Source organism: Euprymna scolopes, chromosome 22 (genome assembly GCF_053919585.1).
Source record: "Euprymna scolopes isolate OS-2025 chromosome 22, ASM5391958v1, whole genome shotgun sequence".
NCBI classification, from domain to species: Eukaryota; Metazoa; Mollusca; class Cephalopoda; order Sepiida; family Sepiolidae; genus Euprymna; species Euprymna scolopes.
The window spans coordinates 54,947,878-54,972,254 of record NC_136503.1 but is presented as its reverse complement, the minus strand read 5'-3'; positions in this window follow the sequence as shown (position 1 = coordinate 54,972,254).

Sequence of the window (24,377 nt, the reverse complement as noted above, 5' to 3'; positions counted from 1 at the left end):
TTCTAGATTGCCTCAAAGTTAAACATTTCTAGAGTAGAACCCCAGGATGTGGCATTCACAATTAGTAACAAAATACAGTACAGTATATAATTCACATGTACATAATCAAATACCATTATAAATAACAACGTAAGATGGGGTAAATATCGTAATCAGGGGCCACAAAAACATCGTATTCCACATCGTTACCTGAAAAAAAAACGTATTGTAGATTTTTTTATATATTATATCCGTTTGCTTCAGTTTCTACCACTGCGAAGAAAAGTATTCGGAATCTATGATATTATACTAATGTTACAAGAAAAGGCTGTTCCGTTTCATGTAAATAAGAAAAAAAAACATTAGATGAGTTAAAATGCGATTAGGATAAGCCAAGAATCGAACCTTGTAAGCAAGGTTCAGAAATTGGTATGTTAGAATTTAGTTATTGTTAACTTCTATAATAAAATAGTTAAATATTGTTTGTATTGTAAAATAAATTGATTGTTGGTTTTCTTATGAAAACTGAAATAAAAATGTCAGCTAAAAAGAAAAAGCAATACAAATTAAAATATATTGTAAAAAAATTAGTTAGGTTAAAAATAGGTTAGTTGAGAATTCTTTGTTTGCAGAAGGTAGTGTTGGACAAACATGTGCTTAGCCACGTGAGTTGGTCACGTTTTGCAACCACACATCTTCCGCCATATAAAAAAGAAAATTCTCAATATAGGAGCTAGAATTAGTCAGATTTGAGCAGTCGCGCAGTCAAGATTCGAACAGTCAGCACAGTCGGGCGGAAAAAGCTGACATGGTCAGAGGAGTGTCCCCATTAGAGGCGAAGGGGTAGAAGTGTAACCATGTCGAACAAATGTGAATTCCTGACGTCATCATCATTTCGACCAGTCAAATGAAATAAAGAATCACCATCGATTTTTGTAACTGTTTGTCTTCGTGTAGTCATTCAACAATTGAAGGTAATGTGCTAATCATCTTAAAATGAACTTTATGTAACCCTTACAAGAAATGAATCTCTCCTTCTCTTCTTTGTTATAAGAAATGTGTATCTATAACCCTATCACCTTCGCTAATATATGTTATAAGAATCCACAGAACTGTGTAAATGTCTCTCTACCCCTCGTCATTGTTATATATATATATATATATATATATATATATATATATATATATATATATACGTCCTCGCCGTCTCTCTTCAATATGAATGTCGCCATCATATCTCTTTTAATATGAACTCAACGTCATTCCTTTTAATATGAGTCCCTTACACAACACTAACTGAATTTGCTAGTTATTTAAAATAATTTATTAGATAAGTTTAATTAGTCGTATTATTTGCATTGTTCTGTTTAATGTTTTAGTTTTGCGGATTATTTTCACCTCGTTTAAGTCGATGTCACCTTCGACATTCTTTAGCTATATCTCGGCAAACCCGGGATTCTTATTATCTACCTCGAGAGTCTTTTTGTCGAACTCATGAATCTGCATAAAACTATAAAGGAACCTTTAATCCACGCAAGGAGCCACCTTTTATTTCGTCATGTAATTTCGCAATTGTATTTTCAGTGTCACTCACACTGAAAACTTCAATTTGACATCCAGAAGAGAGTATTTTTACAACTGAATTTTAACAAATGCAATAGCAATTATTCCGTGAGGACCACAAGAGTCTGTTCCGTTCGTAGTTCCGTGTAGATTCCTCGGGTTCGACAAAATGATTTCCTGAGTTCGGAAAGATATACCTGGAGGTCAGCGGTTACATCGACAGAAACTTTGTGAAAATAACGCTCGAGAGGAAAACAGAAAGTTGATGAATCCAAATAATATGTATGACTTTAAAAAGTTATTTACTTAAAATATTTCAAATCAAACTTTTAAATAAAAATACGAAGAGAGAAACATCATTTATTTATATACTGATTAAATAGTATTTTGCTATTTTTTATAGAGATGTGTTCTGTGTTTTTTAAATTGGATTTTACAGAAAGCATGAGCGAAGGCGCATGATTGTTGAATTTTTTAGAAACGGGTGAAAAATAACACTTGAACATGAATATGAATTTCTTTACTCGATGAAACCAATTTATGATAAAAATTGTGGCCCTGCTTTGGGAGAGGTAAGAATGAAAGCAAGCAGTTATTCTCTCTTCTTTCTCGATAAATCATTTGCTTCATCAGCGAATATTTTTCTCCAATTAACGATGTCAGCTATATGTTGTGGTTGGGCCAAAACAAAACAGACTTCTCCGAGATGATGCTCCCGATATGAATGCAGCACACGTTCTTAGCAGAGATCTAGCTCTTATGTTGGGAGAGGATTGCATCAGGAGTAAAGTACTTTCTGAAGCGGTAGAATGATCCAAATATTTGTTTTTCAGCGACATAAGCAAATGATTTATTGTAAGTAGTCCATTTTAGGTTGGGGGTAAAAGCCAGGTCTGGAATAAAAACAACAGAAAGTGAAAATCTTCAATCTGTTGAGTTCCATGAAGTTTGTTTAATCATAATATCTATATATCTATAAAAGTGAAAATGTATGTCCCTCTGTCTGTCTATCTGTGTGTGTGTAAAATTCGCTACCAAATAACTGTCAATTGTCGGTCTACAGACTCGGAATTTGACATAAAGAGTATTGAGATTTGGGAAAATCTTTTTAATCCGTTTTTGGCCAAAAATTTGGTTTTCAAGGGGTCAAAGTTCAACGATTTTACCTTTGAGAACTCTACCAAACTCCCCCGCCAATTTTACGTCTAAACACTTGAAATATTAGGTATAGGTTATTTGGACATAGGTCTTACTTTGTAATTAATTTTGAGCCCAAAACAATACATGTTAAGGGGTAATAATTGAGGTTAAAGTTTTTAAAAGTGTTACCTTAGCGGTCTCTACCAAATTACTCAGCCAATTTTTAGTCGAAAAATTTAAAATTTTACATAAAGTGTATTCTGATATAGGGAAGATATTTAATCGGTTATTTTCCGAACATTTAGCTGCCAAGGGGTCAGAGTGCAAAGGATTTTACCTTTGTAGTCTCTAGCAAACTATTTAACCAATTTTGGGTATAAACATTTGAAATTTTAAAGAAAGTGTATTTAGACGTGCACCAAGCTTGTTAATCAGTTTTGGGGCGAAAATTTGGCTGTTAAGAGCTCAAAGTTGACAGAGTTGGCCATTGCAGACTCTAGCAAATTCCTCCGCCAATTTTGGGTCCAAACACTCGAAATTTGAGATGTAGTTTACCTGGACATGAGTCAAACTTTGAAATATATATACATATATATACTATGCACATAAAGTTATTAACAGTACATATGGCCCGTGCAGAGCCGGGCTGAACTGCTAGTATTTCATAAAAATTGGATTGCTTCTGAAGCTTTTCTGGTTCAATAAAAGCAGGGAGCATCCATTGTTAAAAAAAAAATAGCTTGCATTTAGTAGGAACATAATCTGCCTATTTTTATTGATATAAAACATGTTAACACACGCAAATTGATAGGTTTCATTAAAATAAAGCTTACCTTCATAAAAGACAGACTAGTATCTTTTAATGACGCGGATGGGTAGGAGTGGTCTACGTTTTCTAGAATGTTATGAACAAATCAGGGTAAGGTTATCAGTAATCCATAGTCGACTCAATTACAAACCAAATATCCAAGCTGGAATCATTTTTTTTTCTTTTGCTTCCTGTTTAGGAATTGATTATAGGTAGAATATAATCTGGTTTATAAAGTTTATGCTGTCTGTGTAATGCTTAGTGATATTCAAACAGTTAATCGAAGTGTAATATACTACAGGGTGGAAACATTAAAGTGTCGCCATAAAGAAAACAACACCACAACTACATTTTTAAGCTTTTATTGAAAAGAATCGAGTCAGGTAAGTTGATTGTGTAGTAGAGCTGACATCTATACGATGTAGCCGCTTTCAGCCTCAATCACCGCCGCGATACAGGTCTGGAATTGGGAGTATCCTTTTTCCACAAGTGCCGGGGAAAGCTCAGCGAATACTCGGGGGATCGCGGCGATCAAGCTGGATTTCGTGTTGTGGGACGTCATATCAGTTGTGCACTCGAAGTATGACCAAACGAAGCAGTCCACTGGGTTCCGGTCGCGGGAGGAGTGGACAAGTGAGAGAAGGGTACAAAGTGGTAGCACTCCTTCTGAAGCAAAACTTGGGTCTATTTGGACTTATGAGTCGGCGCCGAATCTTGCTTCCACACCCAGGGTCTGCCAGTCTCCACCCAATCGCACCAGGAGATCACCACACACTTCAGTACATCCAAGTACACCTTGGTGCTGACTTTAAAGCCGACTTCGAAGATGTGATATGGCATGATGTCGCCCTCATTTGAAACCACATCAAAGACCATAACCGTGACAGCAACTTTGTTGAGCTGTGCCCTCAAGCGTTGAACTGTCCGGATTTGCATATTCAGATTGCTGTCAATGGTCCTGTTTTCATAATTTTGATCGGTCGAGAGCATGTGTTGAACATCGGCGCATCTCCGCTCTCGCTCGTTGAGCATTGTGTCACTTTCAGACATGATAAAAGGCTCCTATCGCTTTTAGAATTTGTACACAATCGCCAAGTAGTAGATGGACTGCAACAGAAGAAGAACAACGGTGTTCATCGAAGGGAAATAGAATCATTTCGTCTCTTCTAATGCGACACTTTTATCGTTTCACATAGTACATATATAATGATGATGGTATTGTCTCGTTCGCCTATGAAAATAAATAGAAACATTGAGATCTTATAGAATTTGCTAGCTTGTTCATTTGCTTACTGCCTAACTTTCGCGCTGTGTTGAGAATAGTAATACAATAAAATCTCAAGAGAGAAACCTTCCGGGCACTACCTTTTCCTTTCGAAAGAGTGAGGTCATAAGGTTACTCCCATCATCGCAATTAAAATGAAGAGGGTCATGGGGTTATCCGCCACTTCGTTTTATTATTAAAAATTAACTGATATTTTAAAAGTTTCACTAAGTGAACTGTTGCATATATTAGCAAAATAAGACAAAACTAAACATTAAATTATTATGAACTGTCTGAAATAGTAAGGAAAATAAACGTTCAAATGTCTGGCGTTCGGACTTTTTTCTCAGTGTTATATATATACAGTCTTTCAACATATGCTGTATTATAAACAACAGTTTTGTAGTCATATAATTGTGACATTGCAAATCTATAGATATATAAAAGTGACATCGTCTGTCTGTGTGAGGAACGGACTCTACCAAATTCTACTGGCACTTATTGGTCTACAAACTTTGATATATAGATAATTGAAACGTGTCGAACAAGATTCGATGTCGTTTGTAGTACGTGAGGATACCTGCTATAGGTGTCAAACTTGAAAATTAAACTGTACAGGAGTTAATCGATTAAGTGTGTTATTTTACGCATGCGCAAATATACGTTTATTTTTAATAACGTTATTATATTAAACTGTTTGCATGCGTATGGATTTTGGTCAGATGATAAAGAATAAAGTTGAAGAGCTATGTATTTTGGATTCAATTCTAGCTGATGGTAATTTTCTTACATCGTGAAATTACTACGATATACCGGGTACAATATGATATAATACTAATCAATATTTTATTGACTGTAATAATGAATGAGAAATCTGTATGAATACATTTTTAGCATATTTAATGACTAAGTCAAGCTGTGCTGAGACTATTATATATTGGATACATTATAATAATTAATATAGAATTGGCCCTATACTAATAGTAACTGCGAAATTTGCATGAATTAAATTATCATATTTAAGCGTATTTTACGATCGGGTCACCCAGGCCGCCAGCTAGCATGTATATGCAAATCAAATTCGGGGAAATAATTAATTTGTTTCTAAACACACATTATTCCATGTTTATCACAAGTTAATACAACGAAGTTTGTTCAGTATGGAACCATGCTAATGTTCGACCTTATCTCGTTTCTATTGCTTTATAGCTACTACAAAGAAGTAATATTTGCGAAATATTTTGTTAAAAATATGTTAAATAGTACTTGCATGAGAGAGAGAGTAACTAAGATGAATATGTTTACGTATATTATTTTTATTACAAAAATAATTCGCTTGCCGAATCTCCTTTTACCCTAAGTTTACTTTTAAATAATATTTTTGTTTTTTTTGAAAATTCTTCACTTTCACTCTGCTATTTCGAATTCCCTGTAAAAAAAGAAAATGAATATAATGTTTATTAATTACTTACGCGTTAGATTATAAAAAAAAGATTGAAACGATGAAAAAAATAAAAACAATGTAAATAGATTTAAAGTTTTTTAAATTTTTTTTAAATATTTAAAAATAGATTATAAATATCTTTAAAAATAGCTTTTAAAATACTTTAACAAAAGATGTTTAAAAAGGATTGAACAGAGTACACCAAAAATGATGCAAATTCATCAAGTTTTTTTTTCTTGTTTTTTTTTAAACAAAAATCTGTATCAATGGAATTGCTTTGCGGCTATTCCCGACTTTGCTTAATGTTTTATTCCTAATAACATTACTGCAACTTTAGTCCAGGCAAGAAGACAGTCGAAAAAGCTCACCTCTACCACATAAGAATGGCTCTAAATTTCCACCGAAATTTATTTTTTGAAAACAGAAATACGGGGATATTTTGCATGAAGTGTGGTATATGTTTTTTTTAAAACCTAGCAGGTTTCTATTATATAATAGAAAATGTCTCTGTGTGAGTGTGTGTGTGTGTGTGTGTCTGTGTGTGAGTGAGTTCGCTATGAACTCGAAAACAGCTGGGTCGATTTTTATGAAATTACACACGAATCTACTTCATGCCCGGGGCAGTGTTCTTAAACAAGTTTATATCGAAATGTATGTGATAAAAGTTTGTAATCGAAATAATCCGATGACAAAAGGAGCCACGGATTTTGACCAAAGTTAACACATTATACACAGATTAGCATCAAAAGTGCATTTGATAAATTTTATTGCTATACAAACCAAAAGACCTGACATATAAAATCAACATCAGATTCTTAGATATTGGAAATGAATGTTTCTGTAAAAAGCACATGTGAACCATGATACTTTACTTTTGCATTCAAAACTTTAATTCAAGCCATTATATATAAAACATAATTTTATAAATTCAACAGTAGAGTCTCTACGGTGTAATGTTACTACAATGTTTTGTGAACTAGGTCATCGCAAGGGTCATGTGAATCTTCCGTCATTTGCACTACAACGGACCCTCAATTAGAGCAGGCTATCAATCGATTTGATTGAAAAATATGCGATTTTATCGATTTTGATAACAATTACCAGACGAGAGTGTGAAACATGCGTTGATCATCATTCAATACTGGGCAACGTCGTGTCGACTTGTAACTACGTATATAAAAGGTTTTCATGCATTTTTTAGACATTGTTCTAAATGTTTAAAAACAATGTTTTCTTTTTGTATTTTACGTTAATTTATTTAAAATAAAACTTCAGATTAAAAATAAAATTCAAGCACAGATAAATGTAAAGAAACTCGAGGAAAATTCCGCATTTATTTTTCCCTGTAAGCTATTGCCTTTGTCATGTGTAATCTGTCTTTTTTTTTTTAAAGTCACCACATATCAAGGCCCGAATGTCACTCAAGGAGAAGGGTTAATATACGTAAGGTGGTGGTGTAGTAATCACTTATCATGTAAATTGTGTAGAATTTGATTTTTTATGAGAACAGCTTAACAAGAACTTCTTTACATTAGATGTGTAGGCTTCCATGTTGTATTTAAGTGAGGAGCATGTCAGTGGAACAGTGTTTCAAAAGTGGGCAGTTCTGGGAAAGAAGCTTGTTCATTGAATCTGCGCTTACATTTAGGCACGGATAGAGAGTAGGAAAATCATATATAGTGATTGTATCTAGTAGATTGCCTTTTTTTTAAGTTAGACAAGGAGGGGCCATAGTCGAGCAATTGCAATAAAAATAGCGATAGAACGGAGATGGACTCGCGACGTTTGTTTATCTAATTTTGCGAAATGGTGTTATTTACGAAAAACTCACAAAACATCAGAACTTTTTTTTTCTAATAGGATATAGATAGTTTGATTTTGGATCTATATGCGATGCTTAATGGCGCATAGTTTATTTAAAGTTTGGCAATGAGCATCGAAAGTTTCAAATTAAATTAATGTTACTCGCAAGAGAAATAAATGGAAACAAACAAAAATCAAACGAAGAGAAAAAAGACGAAATGAGTAAACGAGTGAAATGATGCCAATAAATTATACATATCTATTTCATTCGTTTAAAATAAATAATACAGATATGTTATTGAAAAGGAAGGCGTAAATATAGATAATTTGAAAAAGAAAATTAAGCATTGCTAATTTGCATGTATGATGTGTATATTTATTTTGGGGAGGAGTTAATATGTAAAAAATTAATAGATACGTATAAGTAGCTCAGAGCACGGACACTCATTATTCTATTGGGTTTTGTTTTTATCTTATTCGATATTAGCTTGGCGTAAAAGTCCATAATTATTTTTTTTCTTTTCTTTGGCTCTGATCCACCTGCTTTGGATAAAGCGCATCTTAAAGCATTTGAATACACTCCAAGATAATTACAATACTTTCTTTTAAAATTAATCAAATGGCCTTATGCTTATTTATATAAAATGTTCACGCTTCCCGGGGACGATTTTTAACCAACTATGCAAATAACATATCCCCAGGTGCATTAAAATATCTGCTCTACAATCTTTTTCTCATAATCGTATATCTTTCGAATTCCTTCCCTTCTCAATTTACCAGCCTTCTTTGCCTGTGTTCTGGCTTATGGGTCAAGATCAAAGTGTAGTATCTGGTCCGGCAGATACTGCAAGCAAATACCATATGTGGGGGAAGCCCCACATATAAGACCTTGGTCAATGTAGGGGCAACCCTTCGTACCAATTGTCACTATCCAGCTCCCCTAGTCCCCGGGGAGTTGGTCTCCATTTCCCCTTCACTCCTCACTTTAAAAATCCGCCTTGTACCTAATTTGCTCAGTGGGGAAGCAAATAAATACCTCAAAGTGTAGTAGACTATTGCCTTTTAGCAATTAGTTAGTGGTCCATGTAGGGGCAACCATGTACACCAAGACAGCACTACCAGCTCCCCCTTTCCTCCTGGTTGGGTAGTTTATCCTCCCTCTCCCCCCCCCTGCCCACATTAAAGACGACCTTGTGTAACATTTTGCTTTCGTGGAGAAGCAAATAAATACCAATTCCCTCCTTTTCTCCGTGTTTGCTGACTTCAAACTATTTCCACATTTAAATGCAATTTGCACAAAGACCTTCATACATAATTACCCATTTTAAATCCATTTTATATATTTAGCTCTTAGTGCAACCTCATGCTCAAGATAAATACAAGTTAAATAAATTAATTGCTAACGCTTGTTTGTTGGCCCCAAATGTGTACATCGCCCTACAATATTAATAACAAACCTTTTAGTTGCAGAGACGAATTTATGCTCAATATATCTAGATATTTTGTCAACAATAAAGTCTGCATTTGTAGCTCTTAAATGCATCAAGAACAACGTGAACTTTGGCGTAAGAAAACGGTATGAGGTTTGAAAATGGCACATGAAAAAATACGAGACAATAACCGTTACTTATATAGAAAAGCAAATGCTATTTTCTGTTAAGAGTTAGAAAACTATCAGTCCTATGACGATAACTTAATTCCCCGGGCAGGACAGTATTGGATCATTTTATGCATCCTAACGAAGAGTAAAAGAGAAATATAATGATACAAAACCTCATCCCTATGAGTGCACATTCTGGCCTGCTTCTACTTTACGCTTGTATTCTAAAATTCCTCATGGTTGGTTAATTAGGAGTGAACTATATACCCGTAAATACATTAACATATACACATATCCAACGTAATAGAACAATTATTTTAACCCATATTAGTAAGAACACTGCGCAACCCATTTGTTTTCCTGCGGGATAATCCTCAATGTCGCATAGTCAAATCATTTGCGATATTCCTTAATGAAGAAATCATTTATTTGTATGGAAGTATATTCGCAAATTACAATTATTACGGCATTTCGTGGTAACTAGTGTAATATCTGATTAATATTCTTTAGACAATTTATATCTAAGTTTAAATAATTACGTGTAGTTAAAGGGTTATTAGGAGAAAAATGTCCTGCTAGATTTAACGCTTCTATCACCAAGAACTTCTACTTTCACTGCCAAGGTTCAGGTTTCTGCTTTACTCCAGTCAAAATGAATGCAAACTAGATTGAAGAAACCTTGTGTTTTAATAATCTCTTAGTATTTACTTTCACACCAGAACTTAAACGGTAAACGCTTATCCAGTCTATTACTAAGATCTCATATTGGAACTTTCTATATCTCGGGAAAGTGCAAAATTCTATACACATTTAACTGTATATAATATGACTGGCACATCTAGGGAGGAGGGAGGGGTGTAGCATTCTTTCATACCGTGAGGAGAGGTTAAAATGCAACTAAAATCTGCGGTTGGATATATATATATATATATATATATATATATATATATATATATATATATATATATAGTGTATGGCAATTATACGTATATATATATATATATATATATATATATATAGCATATGTATGGTGTATTGTGGGTATATATATATGCATATATGTATCTATATATGTATATATGTGTATATGTGTATATATATATGTATATATATGTGTATATATGTATATATATGCATGTATATGTATATATATGTATATATGTATGTGTATATATATGTATATATGTGTATGAATATATGTATATATATATATGTATATGTATATATATATGTGTATATGTATATATATTTATATGTGTATGTATATTTATATATGTATATGTATATATATGTATATATGTATATATATGTATATAAGTATATGTATATATATGTATATATATATGTGTGTATATATATGTATATTTATGTATATATGGGTATATATATGTATACATGTGTATATATATGTGTATATATGTACATATATATGTGTGTATATATATGTATATATATGTGTATATATATGTGTTTATATATATATGTATATATGTATACATGTGTGTATATAATTTATATATGTGTATATATATGTGTATATATATGCATATATATGTGTATATATTTGTATATATATGTGTGTGTATATATATGTATATATGTATTTATATGTGAATATATATTATGTTGTACATATTATGTTAGAAGGGATGACGTATGTTATATTTGGTGTTGTTGCGTGTTCGTCTTAGAGTGTTCATATTAGTGAGATAGCCAGGGTACATATAAAGAGATGACATTTTAAATTCAGGGACAGGGACATTTTAATACAGGGCCAGGAACATGCAATACTCAAGCAGAACCGGATTAGATCTATAGATAGAAGAGATAGGGAGATTGACATTTATACACTTTGGCAGTTCTAAAAGGGTTTCTATAAACATTATCTTTCTTTAACACATATTTTTGAGATGAGGATTTTCAGTTTTTTTTTATCATAATGAAGGACCATTCATTATTTCTTGATACTGAGAGAGATGCACATTCTTAAGATGATAGAGATTATACACAAAGTTCTTATAATACAAATTCACAATAACTTTGCTGTTTAATGACATAACACGAAGACGACAGTTACAAAAATTGATGATATTCTTTTATTCCACTCGACCGCTCAATGGCTTCGCATCAAGGAATTCAAAGTTTCTACATTATTTCCTTCTTCTAACCTTCGCTTCCAAGGCGGATATAAGCTCTATCTGTCCGACCCTGTCCCGGCACTGACTTCTCTCTGACTGACTCTAAAGGTCTTACTATATTGAGAACTCATCCCTGACTCATGACGCCATTGCATAACCAAACAACGTGCTTATCGATCCCGTGGCCTGACATGCCCCACGTTGCCTAAATCATGCCCAAAACAGGTCCATCGACCACACATGCTTACAAAGAAAAATTCTCGAACCTCATTTCCGGCAAACGTATTTTACAAATATGTTTATCATTTTCGTTTCAAATTCCTTATCTTAATTTCATTTCATTTTCATAAACAGAATTGAATCATCAAATTTCTTTTTTCAATAACATTACTAACAACGCCTTCCTTTTCAATAGCATATCTGTATTATTTATTTTAAACTTATGATCGGAATTCTTAAATCCAAACCTAGCTTCCCAGGTTTGAATTCTCGGCTATCCTATCTCATTTTTACTTACTTACAAGAACAGGCGACTGTTCCTTAACACACACACACACACACACACACACACACACACATATATATATATATATATATATATATATATATATATATATGTATATGCATATATATCTGTGTATATATGTGTATGTATATATATGTATATATATGTATATATATGCATATATATATGTATATATATATACATATATTTATATACATATATAAGGATTATGCGAGTGTATATATGTGTGCATATACGTGTATATGTGATAGTCTAGTTTAAGTTCGTTGTGTTTACGTACTTTTAATTACAGTTCATACCGGAACAATAAATATCTTTACAACACAAGAGACGAACAATACTCATCTGGGGTTTCAACATCTGGCCAATCGAGAACATATCTGCTCTATCGTGACGGAAAACTGCAATAAACATTCTTCCCAACAACGACAGCGTCTCGGGTTTTATTGTCAGCAACATTTTATTGTAGAGTATTTTCCCTGTTGGAATGTTGCAACGCTGGTCCAAGATTCCTAGAGTGCGTTTAGCCATCATAACCGGTTTGCTCCTTAACTTCAACTCCTTCAAACTCTGAACACTTACTAATTTGAACGTATCTGAAAAAGATAATTTCTCTCTCTAAATAACGCCATTGGTCGACATCACTAAGATTATCACCTGATGTTTTTACATGTCATTTTTTCTAAGTCCTCAACTTAATTGTTATAAGATTTTAAAATAACATGCCTGGTAACTGTTAAACTGTTTAATGTAAATAAATAGGTAAATATTTTGATCATCCCTATTTTAGCTAACAACATTTTTGGCCTTGAATAATCATAATCGTCGAACGTTTCAGCGTTGTCCGGTCAATATTCAAAATTACTAGAATATGTATTTTCTCTATCAGAGCCATTTCTTCACAAAAAACGTTACTAGACTCTTCTTATTCAATTAGTATTTCCCTGAAAGCTGCTCAATTGAATTTCAATCTTTCGACCCTCTTTATTAGACATTCACACTAATAACCACTCTTGCTGCCCCAACGGAATAAGACGGTGCTTTTTTTTATTTTGCATAAATGCTGACTACAATATGGTTACCTTCATATCCGATGTACACATTTTGGTCTCAAATAAAACGTAGCTCATTCAATTGATCAATATTAATAATCTGTTTCCCCCATGTTTTGACTCGTAAACGTTTTCATTGGCTTTAATCCTCGAGCGGCTCTTGTAACAAAAAAGTAACACTTCTGTAAAACGTATATTAAACTAGTATTTAAATTCTCAGAGTTTCAACTGTAATACAAAGTCTCATGTTCCGTTTATTCGTTGTGTTCGGATGACGTCACTGTTATTGTAATCATAGTGCTGTATTGAATTCATGTGGCTGGCTGGATCAATTTAATAATCAGCAACGTTCATAGTTGAGGAGATTCACTTCTATTTGTTTAGTAGAGATAAGCATGACATTTAGCGAAATGCATAAGCGGCTTACAGACGTTGAGCGCCATTCGCTTTGTAAATGGCATTCAAGAAGAAATGCAATATTTCAAACTTGTAGTGACTTTATTGAAAGCCTAGTGATGCCATGATGTCAAAAATTACGTAATCTTGAAGTATAATGTTATATTCTAACGTTGTTGATAACAGAAACACATAAATAAATAGACAACCAAAACACGCCTTAATAAAAAAAAAAACATATAAGTTGATTCTATATTAAATGCTTTTTTAGTCAGATGGCTCAGTAATTGTACTCTCCTCATAATAATCAACAGAGTGTAGTTCTGTCGAACTCAGGAATCATTCCATTGAACTCGTGAATCTTTTAGTCGAACTCGGGAATCTATATGGAATTTTGAACGAAACCTTTTCATTAATTCGCAAGGGTTAAAAAAAACTTTCGTTTCGTCAGACATGACTATGTAGAATCTAAAATAATTCGAAATTGTATTCTTAGTATCGGCTGTGTAAGGATTTGATTCTTCAGCATCTAGAAGAGTGCCAGTTCGAACTGAACTGTGCTCAATACTTTATCCGTTACGCTACTGGTGCTTGTTGTTCAATCCTCAGTGCGAGCAATACTACGTATACTAGTACGAATTATTTAAGACGAAAAATCGAAACCTAGCAACACCCATGGATTAAATAAAGAATCCTCTTTGAAATTCTGTAGAAATCCCCGAGTTCGATAGAAAGATAACAGAGTTTTACAAGCATACATGAAGAAGGTAGGAGATTACATTACATTAAACGTTGTTAAAAATATCCAAGATAAAAGTACTAGTTCGATTAATTTAAATGATCAATCTTCATTTAAAATAATTTAGAAACATAATTAGAACAATTAAAACATTTTTGAAAACATTGCTCAGCCCTAGGACGAAGTTATATTTTCGCATTAATTAAGTATATTGGAACAAACCCTTAAGGAAACAAGCGTTGATTAACTAACACTTATTTATATTGCAGATTATTTTATAAGCAGGTACGTGACGCTTTATACAGGGTGTCCAAAACGTCACTGAAGGATTGAAAATCTTTGTCACGATACCATTAATGATTATTTCAGATATTTTACAGATAACATTTTGGAAATTAATTATGAATAAGTATAGCCTTGAACAACGTACACAAGTTGTGATATTGTTTTGCCAAAATCGGGGATTAATTGTTTTGACTCAAAGAGCGGTATTTTCATGTAAGAGATAGCTCAAGTTACAACACAATTCGAAAGAAACCCCAAACCCTGCAAGAATTGAAAGAAAACATCAGGAGCGAAATAAGTGAGTTAAATTGCAATCCAGAGACTCTGCAATCTGTCATGAATAATGTTTTCGAAAGAGCACAAATATGCGAAGCACAGAATTGGCAACATTTAAATGACATTATTTTTCATTAATAAAGATTGTTTGAATTTTGCATTTTTTTTTAAATTCTGAATGCTTTAGTCAGATTGTGTGAAAATTACAGAAAGATATCATCAAAAATAAAGAATCTATTTAAGTTCAAAACCCTTAAGTGATTTTTTGGATACCATGTATTAGACTATGTTGAAGGCCGGTCATTGCTCTGGATTAAGTCAAAATCATTACTACGTATTTCTCACCATGTCCAACACACCATCTTACTTTCTTCGTTTTAGTGAGCCCTCTTTTCTTGTGTCGTTCTCTAATATAATCAAGAGAAGACAAAAACGTTTTAAACGCTCTTTGCACATACGAGAGGCATTCCAGACGTAATGCCTCTTGAATGGAGCAGAGGGGGTTGCATATTGCATTGTTACGATGATGGGATCATGACCTCAAAATTTCATATTTCTGTTACAGGTATTGACGGTGTGAGATTCTAAGATAACAATACCCGTCATAGAGGTGCACCAGAAGATTAGATGCATAATCCAATTCATTCATGCAGAAAAAATTGAATATATTCAACAGCACCGATGCAGTCGATATCAACAAAGTAATAAAACAGATTTGTTGATTTCAGAGTAACAACATGGATCTGAGTAACAAAGTGAGTCTCGGATATTTAGAGGCTGTTAAAAGTGCACTGAGAATGGTGCTGATTATGTATTAATATAAATCTTAGAGCACAAAATGTCGCTCGTTTAAATTGTGCTACTTTCGTCTTCGTACCTCTTTAGCGGTGTAGTTTTAATTGTAGGTTTTACTTTTGGAACGACTTTTTCTTTACATTTCATTGAAATCTGAATTTATATATATATATATATATATATATATATATATACACTCGTGAGCAAAACAAATAGGACACATTTTATATTTTTTATTGCAATAAAACCTACATTGAACAAAGAACAATTGGACAAGGAAACTTAAACGAGACTAATAACACAGAACAAGACATTTACTTTAATAAATGCTTCGGATAGAGTCGTATTCCCTTTTTATTTCTTTAAAAGATCAATCCTTTTAGACATGCTCTCAACCAAAGTGAAACACTGTGAAGAGGAGATGCTATTTCATTCGCATTGCACACTTCCAGTTTCTAATTGTTCTCAAAAGTTCTGACTAATGCACGAGATATTATAAACCAAATATTCTCGATTGCGTTTAAATCGGGGCTTTCACCTGACCTAAATATCAAATCAATTGGCATGAGAAAACCATTTTTTGTGACTTTAGCAATGTGTGCAGGGGCATTGTTATGTTGAAAAATAATGTTCTGGGATATTCCCAGCTTCTGGAAATTTTGTTACAGTCTGGTTTCTAATATTTAAATGTATTCCTTTGCATTAATTGACTTCTCACATCGAACAAGTTCCCTAACTCCTGCTGCAGTAAAAATTACCCCTATTATTATCCCTCCATTCCCGTGTTTAACTTTCATTTTTATCACATTTGTCGAAAATCTTTCTGCAATTCTTCGAGCGCACCGTTCGGGAGCATCAGGAGCATCACTAACAAGACAAAATCTTCATTCATCTAACCAGAAAACATTCCTGAACTAGTCTGTATCTTTCTTGCCATGACACGAGAAAAATTTATTTCAATCATGAATGTTCTTCTTACATAAAAATGACTTCTTTGCACACGTTTAAAAGGAAACCCCCATTCTATACATCCGTCTAAATATTTTTTATCTGGAAAGAGAATTTCCAGCCCCTGTTTTGAATTCTTTGCTATGGACAACATATTTTTTTTATCAAAACAGTTAATTTAAGCATGTGGTCGTCCTTCAACGTGGATTCTCTAGGGCGACCAGATCCATATTTCCTTTTTACTAAGCGTTTGACTTCAAACCTTTGACCAATTTGCTTCACTACAAAGAGATGTTTTCACTTTTTTTTCCTTAAAATATCAATATAAGTAATTTTTGAAGGACTTAATCCTGCAATTCGGTTTTTTATATCCTCGCCAACATGCGGTCTTACCATTTTTAGGATTGTTTTTTCACTTATTGTTATATGCTATAACAATAATGATCTGCAAAATAAAAGTTTTCAGTTAAAATTTACAAAACTTTATGAAAAAATATTGAAAAATCGATTTCTTTCTTCTTTCACTGTTGGCCCATTTTTTTTTTTTTTGCTCATGGGTATACATATCTCTCTCTCTCTCTCTCTCTCTCTCTCTCTCTCTCTCTCTCTCTATATATATATATATATATATATATATATATATATATATATATATATGAAGTTTAAAATGACTCCTATCCCCATGGATCATTTAGAGGTGAAGACACGTAGCTATTCATTACAAAGTGGTTAAGGAAGAGATTTGGGCCACTTCCATTTTCTTTTTATATACAGAATGACCAAAAAAGGGGCCCAATTCTAATTAGGCCCCGTTTCTTAGTGTTTTGTCCGAATGAAATGAAACTTTGGACATAACTAGTTTATTATATTCAAAACCTCACATCAAAACACCAGGGTCTTTGCCCTTTTTTTTCTCCGTTCTACAGCATATGTTCTAGATGACCTCCATTTAACTTTTGTTTTGTTTTTTTGGTCACCCTGTATTTAATATAAATTTTATTGAATTAGGATATAACTGAAGTATTACGGATGTTATGTCCTCACAGGCGCCGTAATGGTACACTTTGAAATAATGGAATTTCTCTATTATCTTCCTCGAGGTATTTTATATGGAAATACAATTTCACGATGTAGATTCTTTTATTTTCTTTAGGAATACATACACACACACACACATATATATATATATATATATGTGTGTGTGTGTGTGTGTGCGTGTGTGTGTGTGTGTGTGTATGTATATAACCAGACGTAGTCCTTTACATAGATTAGTGATTACTACTCGAAAACCAAATAGGACTTGTTTAGTATGCATTTAGTTTTAAAAAATACAGAAACATCTTTACTAGTCATTGAATGCAGATGTCATAGTCTAAATATCGCATAAATTTGTTAAATAATTTTTGTAAGGAAATTAACTTTTATGTGAAAGCAAGACGAAGGCCAGAAATAATTTGAGTTTTAAGTTCAAGGGCGACAATTCATTTCGATTGCAGAGGTTTTGCTTGTATTCAAAATAATACTTCTAATCGGTAAAACTTGTACAGATTTGATTATCTTGGTTTCAAAAATATGTATTTTTGCTCCACTTGAATTCTGCAGTCTCTGACGTTTACATTAATATTTATGTGCATTTGTCTTATTAATCAAGTGTAATTCTAAATAAGCACCAGGCAAAGTTTAATATCAAGGCAAAAGGCGGAAAGAGATTTCTTTTAGCATTCATTCAAATATGATTCCAATAACTTGGCGAAAAACTGTCGTTTGAATCGTGCTATTATTCACTTTTAATAACAGATTTAATAATTTTCACATTTCATAACTGACGATGTTTCATGTCTCACCATGTGTGGCGTCGATTAACGAATGGAATAAACGATCTGAAAACTGCGGGCGTCATTTGCATTGAAAATCTCATTTAATGAAAAAAAAGTTCCATTTTTTACAGAAAAATCTTTTTTTTTTAAATGTTATTCATGTATAATCTGTGACTGCACATATTTTCCACTATTATCTCAGCTTATCTTAAAACAAATGGCATTGCAAAGAGCGCGTGCAGTATTCAGACAGTATGTGCACACAGGTAAAATTATTATAAATTAGCAGGGAGACCTGACGCTGCCCGTGATTTAATGATGAGCAACAAATGTTTCACACTCTCTTGTGAAATCGCCCATTTTTTTAATCAAATCTATTGATTACCTACTCTAGTTGGGGACACACCGCGGTGCACTGAGAGGAAGCTTAACATGACCTCTCACTGTAAATTAGTCCACAATACACTGTAGTCTATATGGCACTTTAGAAATACACAAACATCACACATACACGTATATATATATATATATGCATATATATAATATATATAAAATGTATTTAATATATATAATATGTATATATATATCATACATATAATATATATATATATATAAAATATATATAATATATATAATATATAATATATATTATATATAATATATATAACATATAAAATATAAAAATAATATTATATATATAATATATATATGATATAATATATATATTATATAATAGAATATGATATATATATATATATATTATATAATATAATATATATAACTAGGTGGGGTACCCGCCGTTGCCCTGGTTTTAGAGGCGTTTTTGGTTGGGGGGGGGGGGTAAAATGAAAACAAAGCGAAGTCATAACCCTGTTTAAATGTTATAAAAACAAACAATGTTATAACTAGGAAAATAAAATCGTGTAAAAAAACTAAAAAAAAAAACTGAACGTGATGCAATACGAACAGTCCGGCGGTGCTCGTGTGTTTGAAAAATCACAAAAAAAGTTTAAAGGGGGTCGAACTCAAATCATTGAGGCGAAAGCGCCCTCCCCCCAAAAAAAAACGTGATGAATTAACTAAAAAGTCAAACATCAATTCCACAATGATTTTGTTTTTGTTTAGTTTCAGTAGTCACATCACACTCGAATTCTAAATGAATGTTCTTGCTTTCTCGAATTCTAAATGAATTTATTTGTTTTAATTTAATTTAAGTGTAATTCAAGTGAATTCACTATATCGTTGCGCTGTTATCTTTGTGTAATAACAAATGTTGAGTTGAAAGTACTAATAAATAAAGTCATAGTTAGATTTAACGCTTAGATTCGTTAAAACCGGAATTAAAATCCGGTTAGTCTCGCAGATTGCGTCTTACACTAACGAAAAAAAGTAAAAAGAAAACAATAATAGTAATCGCGTTTTCGCGGGTTTTTTTTCGTTTTTTTTTAATTTCTATTTTATTATGGAAAAAAAGAAAGCATAACTCAAGGACAAAAACTATTAAAAAACAAAACAAAAAAAAAACGATTCCAAACTGGTGTGTTTCTTATGAACGCATCCGCTGCGGTGTTAATGGGAGAGGGGAAAGGAGGAATCTATTAGAGAGAACAGATGTTGCAACTTCCAGTGAATCTAAGCGATCTTGGCAGTGGACTCTCATCGGAAAAAGTATAGGAATGTACCATTGTGGAGGAACTGTAGAGATAATAGGCCTATAGCAAACCTCAGATAATGTTCTACAGTCTGTACACATTACATTTGCATGTAACATCATGATTTTAATCCTATTACGGAAAAAGTTGGAGGGGAAAATGAGTTCATTTTATTTACATAGATAGAGAAGAGAAGAAGAGATATATATTATATATATACATATATATATATAATATATACATATTATATATAAATATATATGTGTATATATATATATATATATATATATATATAAACAGACATATATAGATTACTAATCAAAAACCAAATAATGGCTTGTTTGGTATGCCCGGCTTTCTCCGGAACATGAGATCAACAGCCGGATTAAGTCGAGCATCATCGAGGAAAGCATAACAAGAAAAGACAACCTACCTTAAATTTTAACTTTTATTAACTGTAAAGAAAAATTTTATAACAATATTTTTTGCTATATATATATATTTAAATAAATAATGTTAAAGATTTTTGTTCGAGAAACGGTTCAAAGGTAAGTCAAATAAATACTTTCAATTTTTTTATTTTGGTATTCACATCATAAGAAACCGGTGACTTAGTGATTTGTACTCTGCCTATTTTTGTCGAAAAATTATGCTTTATTTATAAAGTTTAAAGTAATCATTTTAAGTATTAATTTTTACAATTATTTGAAGTCTCGTGGCATTAACAAACAGTTAATAAAAAACGTGTTTTATTTAGGAATTGAAAAATTCTTGCCATTTTTCAGTAAAGGCGATACAGCCGATGCGAAAACAGTAAGACAGTAAGATGGCAAAATCTGGAAAGATGGACATACTAGAACTGCACAGGACCATGGCGATATGAAACAAATCATCTTCCAAAATGGCGACGATTTTGTCGGTGTGATTCTTATATAAAGTCCAACAATTTGACGAATGATTCGCTGTATATTCTGCCATTCTGAAGAATGATCTGGAAGAAAATATTAATAATGTTAAATATTAATTTTTACAATTTCCTGGAGTCTGGACAAATTCCCAAAGAGTAAGAAAGACTGTGTCATATTTATAATTTTAAAATGGAAAAATGTAAACATTAAAAGTTATACTTAAATAAAAATATAATACAGATAAAAATTACAATATTTGTCTTAATTTGCAATTTATTTGCACTAATTTTGTTATTAAAAGTCCAAATAAAAACTAATTCCATTATTTTCGTCCACATTATTTTATTTTTCTTGTGCAATTTTTAATAATGCCCTTTTTCGTATTTTATTTCAATAAATCGTTTCAAAATACAAATACTGAATAACAAACAGCGAAAGTATTGTTTAGCCCCTTCACTGGTTCCGGTAGCGCCATGTAAAAAAATAAATAAAAAGGTCGCTAACTGACTATAACCACAATAACACATACAAATAAAAAGGGTGGTGTTATGAATAGAAACAATGGCATAGCCAATTTGTAGAACTCTCATCCTGCTGACTTATTTATAGCTTTTGTGTTTTCAAGACTATGGTCAATTGGCATCTTATGCGTTTGCGATAACCATTGTTCATACTCGTAAGATTCGTAGACCTCATGGTTTGCTGACTTTTCTCGAACGATTTCCATTTAAAAAAAAGTGATTCCACGTCACTTTCCAAGAAACGCAGTAGATATCCGCTACTTATCCTAAGCATTGCGCATTTCCTTTCCAACTCGCTTGTTTCTGACATAGTCGTTTAAGTATAATCTTTAAACATTTGACATATTTAACATTTGCTTCGATTTGAATTCGTGTAGCATTAAGATGTCCGCTTAAACTGAATTATATAAACACCTGAATGCATGCGTCATTGGTTCTCATGAGTATTTAATAGAATTTTTTTTTACTAGTTACGTATAATTCTGTATATAAAGTTAGGTGTTTGTATATGTTCATGTGTTTATATATATTGGATTCAGTTATAAACTAGGTATACTAACATTAATTTTGGAGCAAAGATGATAAATGTATAGGTCGTAACTTTGGGTATATTTAATTTGATAGTTCCATACAAAGTAAATCTGAATAAACGCTTATATAACAAGTTAAGCATGCATGACCACACGTGAGTGCACAGTGAACGAGGCATGAAAGAATGACGAAGTTCAGCATTTGTCCCCCACCCATCGTTTAGCCCAAAAAGTCCCCCAAATTACGTGAAATCCTGATGAAAATGAACAAACGGTGCAGTTTTAGGTCTTACCGTATGCAAATTTGAGTTCTGCACTATACAAACAAATAAAAGAAAGGACTAAGTCCATTATTTGTCCCCCCCCCATATTTTGCCCTATAATCCTCAACACATTTAAATTTGTGTTCAGAACTATGCAATATACTGAATAGACATGCACACAAAATTTTGGAGAAATATGGTAAAATAGTCCCAAAAATGGAGTATTTTATTAGCCCTAAAAGAGCCCATGGGGATCACCCAAGAGTTTTCGACAAGTATAGACAAACAAAATTATACAGAAATCAGTTGGTTACAACTTTTCAGTAAGTTTTATAAAATCCAAGGCATCAATTTTTTTTTAATAAGCACAAAAGTGTCAATTTTAGCCATTTTAAACAAAACAGCACTCCTAGGGGGTGCAACCGGAGTGTTTGCGGAAAATCCGTTTTGTTACTTTTTTACTCATATCATCTTTAATGTTTGTGCAAAATTTCAAAAAAAAAAAAAATCCATGGCGTAGTTATTGGGAAAAGTGCAGACAGATGAACGGAAGAACGGCCAAGGATGAATTTGCATGTACCCCCTCTTTTGTCGGGGGACCAAAATGTATATACTTCTGGTGTTTTGTAAAATGTGAATTATATGTGTAAGACATAAATTCGCAAATATTCTATACATTTTTAGTATGGTTATAGGGTATAAATATATATATATAAATATATATATATATATATATATATATATATATATATATATATATATATATCCTTTTCTCACAGGCTCCACTACCTCGGCGACCAGAACAAACTGGACTACTTCAATTGGTCATACATCAAGAACATCACCAACATGATCTCCCTCAACGCCAAAGCAACCTGATCGCTGCCATCCGCCGAGTATTCGCCAAGCTCCATTCGGCGCTTGTGGAAAAGGCATGCTCAGAGTTCCTTACCTGTATCGAGGTCGGGATTGAGGTTGAAGGCGGCTACATTGAATATATATCAACTCTGCTACATAATCCAGCTATCTGATTTGATTTCTTTTTCAATAATAATTACGTAGTAGTGTTGTTTTGTTTAGGGCGACATATTTATCGTTCCACCATCTACTACATTGTTTGTTCACTTATCAATACGAGTATAAATTATTAAGCACTCGGTGAGTAATCAGTTTCTATTCGTCCGCTAATAAATCCACACGAAAACGTTGTTTTTATAAAGGTTTATTTCGCAGAGAGGGCTGTCACAGAAAACGTCAGGGAGACGGGCTTCTTTGTACACGTGGGAGAGAGAACTCTATCCGACAAAAATCTAGTTACAGTGGAATCTGCTTTTAGGATACAACCTTAATGCTTTCACCAATCAAGAAACAGAAAATCTTCGTCAGTAAACGAGGTTATTTATTTTATAATTTCTGTTCTGAATTTACCATGGAATCTAAGTGTGTCACGCACTTTTCATTGAAACAACAGCTCTTGCTATGTAAAAATATTTAATACTAGCAGATCAGTCCGGCTTTGCTTGGGCCCTATGTACTGTTCATAACTTTATGTATATATTAAAAAGTGTGCATATATACGTCAATGCCTTTCTATATAATAGACTTCCTTAACTACTATAGAGAAAATAAGTAGACTGCAGAGGTATTTTTTCTAAACTTGCACCACAAATTTGACCCCTTAAATTTTTTTTGCTCAAATCAAATTTAAATGTTTGACCCATGTCCAAGTAACATACATCTAAAATTTTAAGTGTTTAGACCAAAAATTGGGGGTGGAGTTTGGTAGAGTCTGCAAATGTCAACTATTTCCACTTTAAACACTTGGCAGCGAAACTTTCGCCGAAAAACTGGTTAAAATTTTTATGTAAAATTTCAGATGCTTAGACCCAAAATTGTCTTAAGAGTTTGCTAAAGATCGCAAATGTAAAAT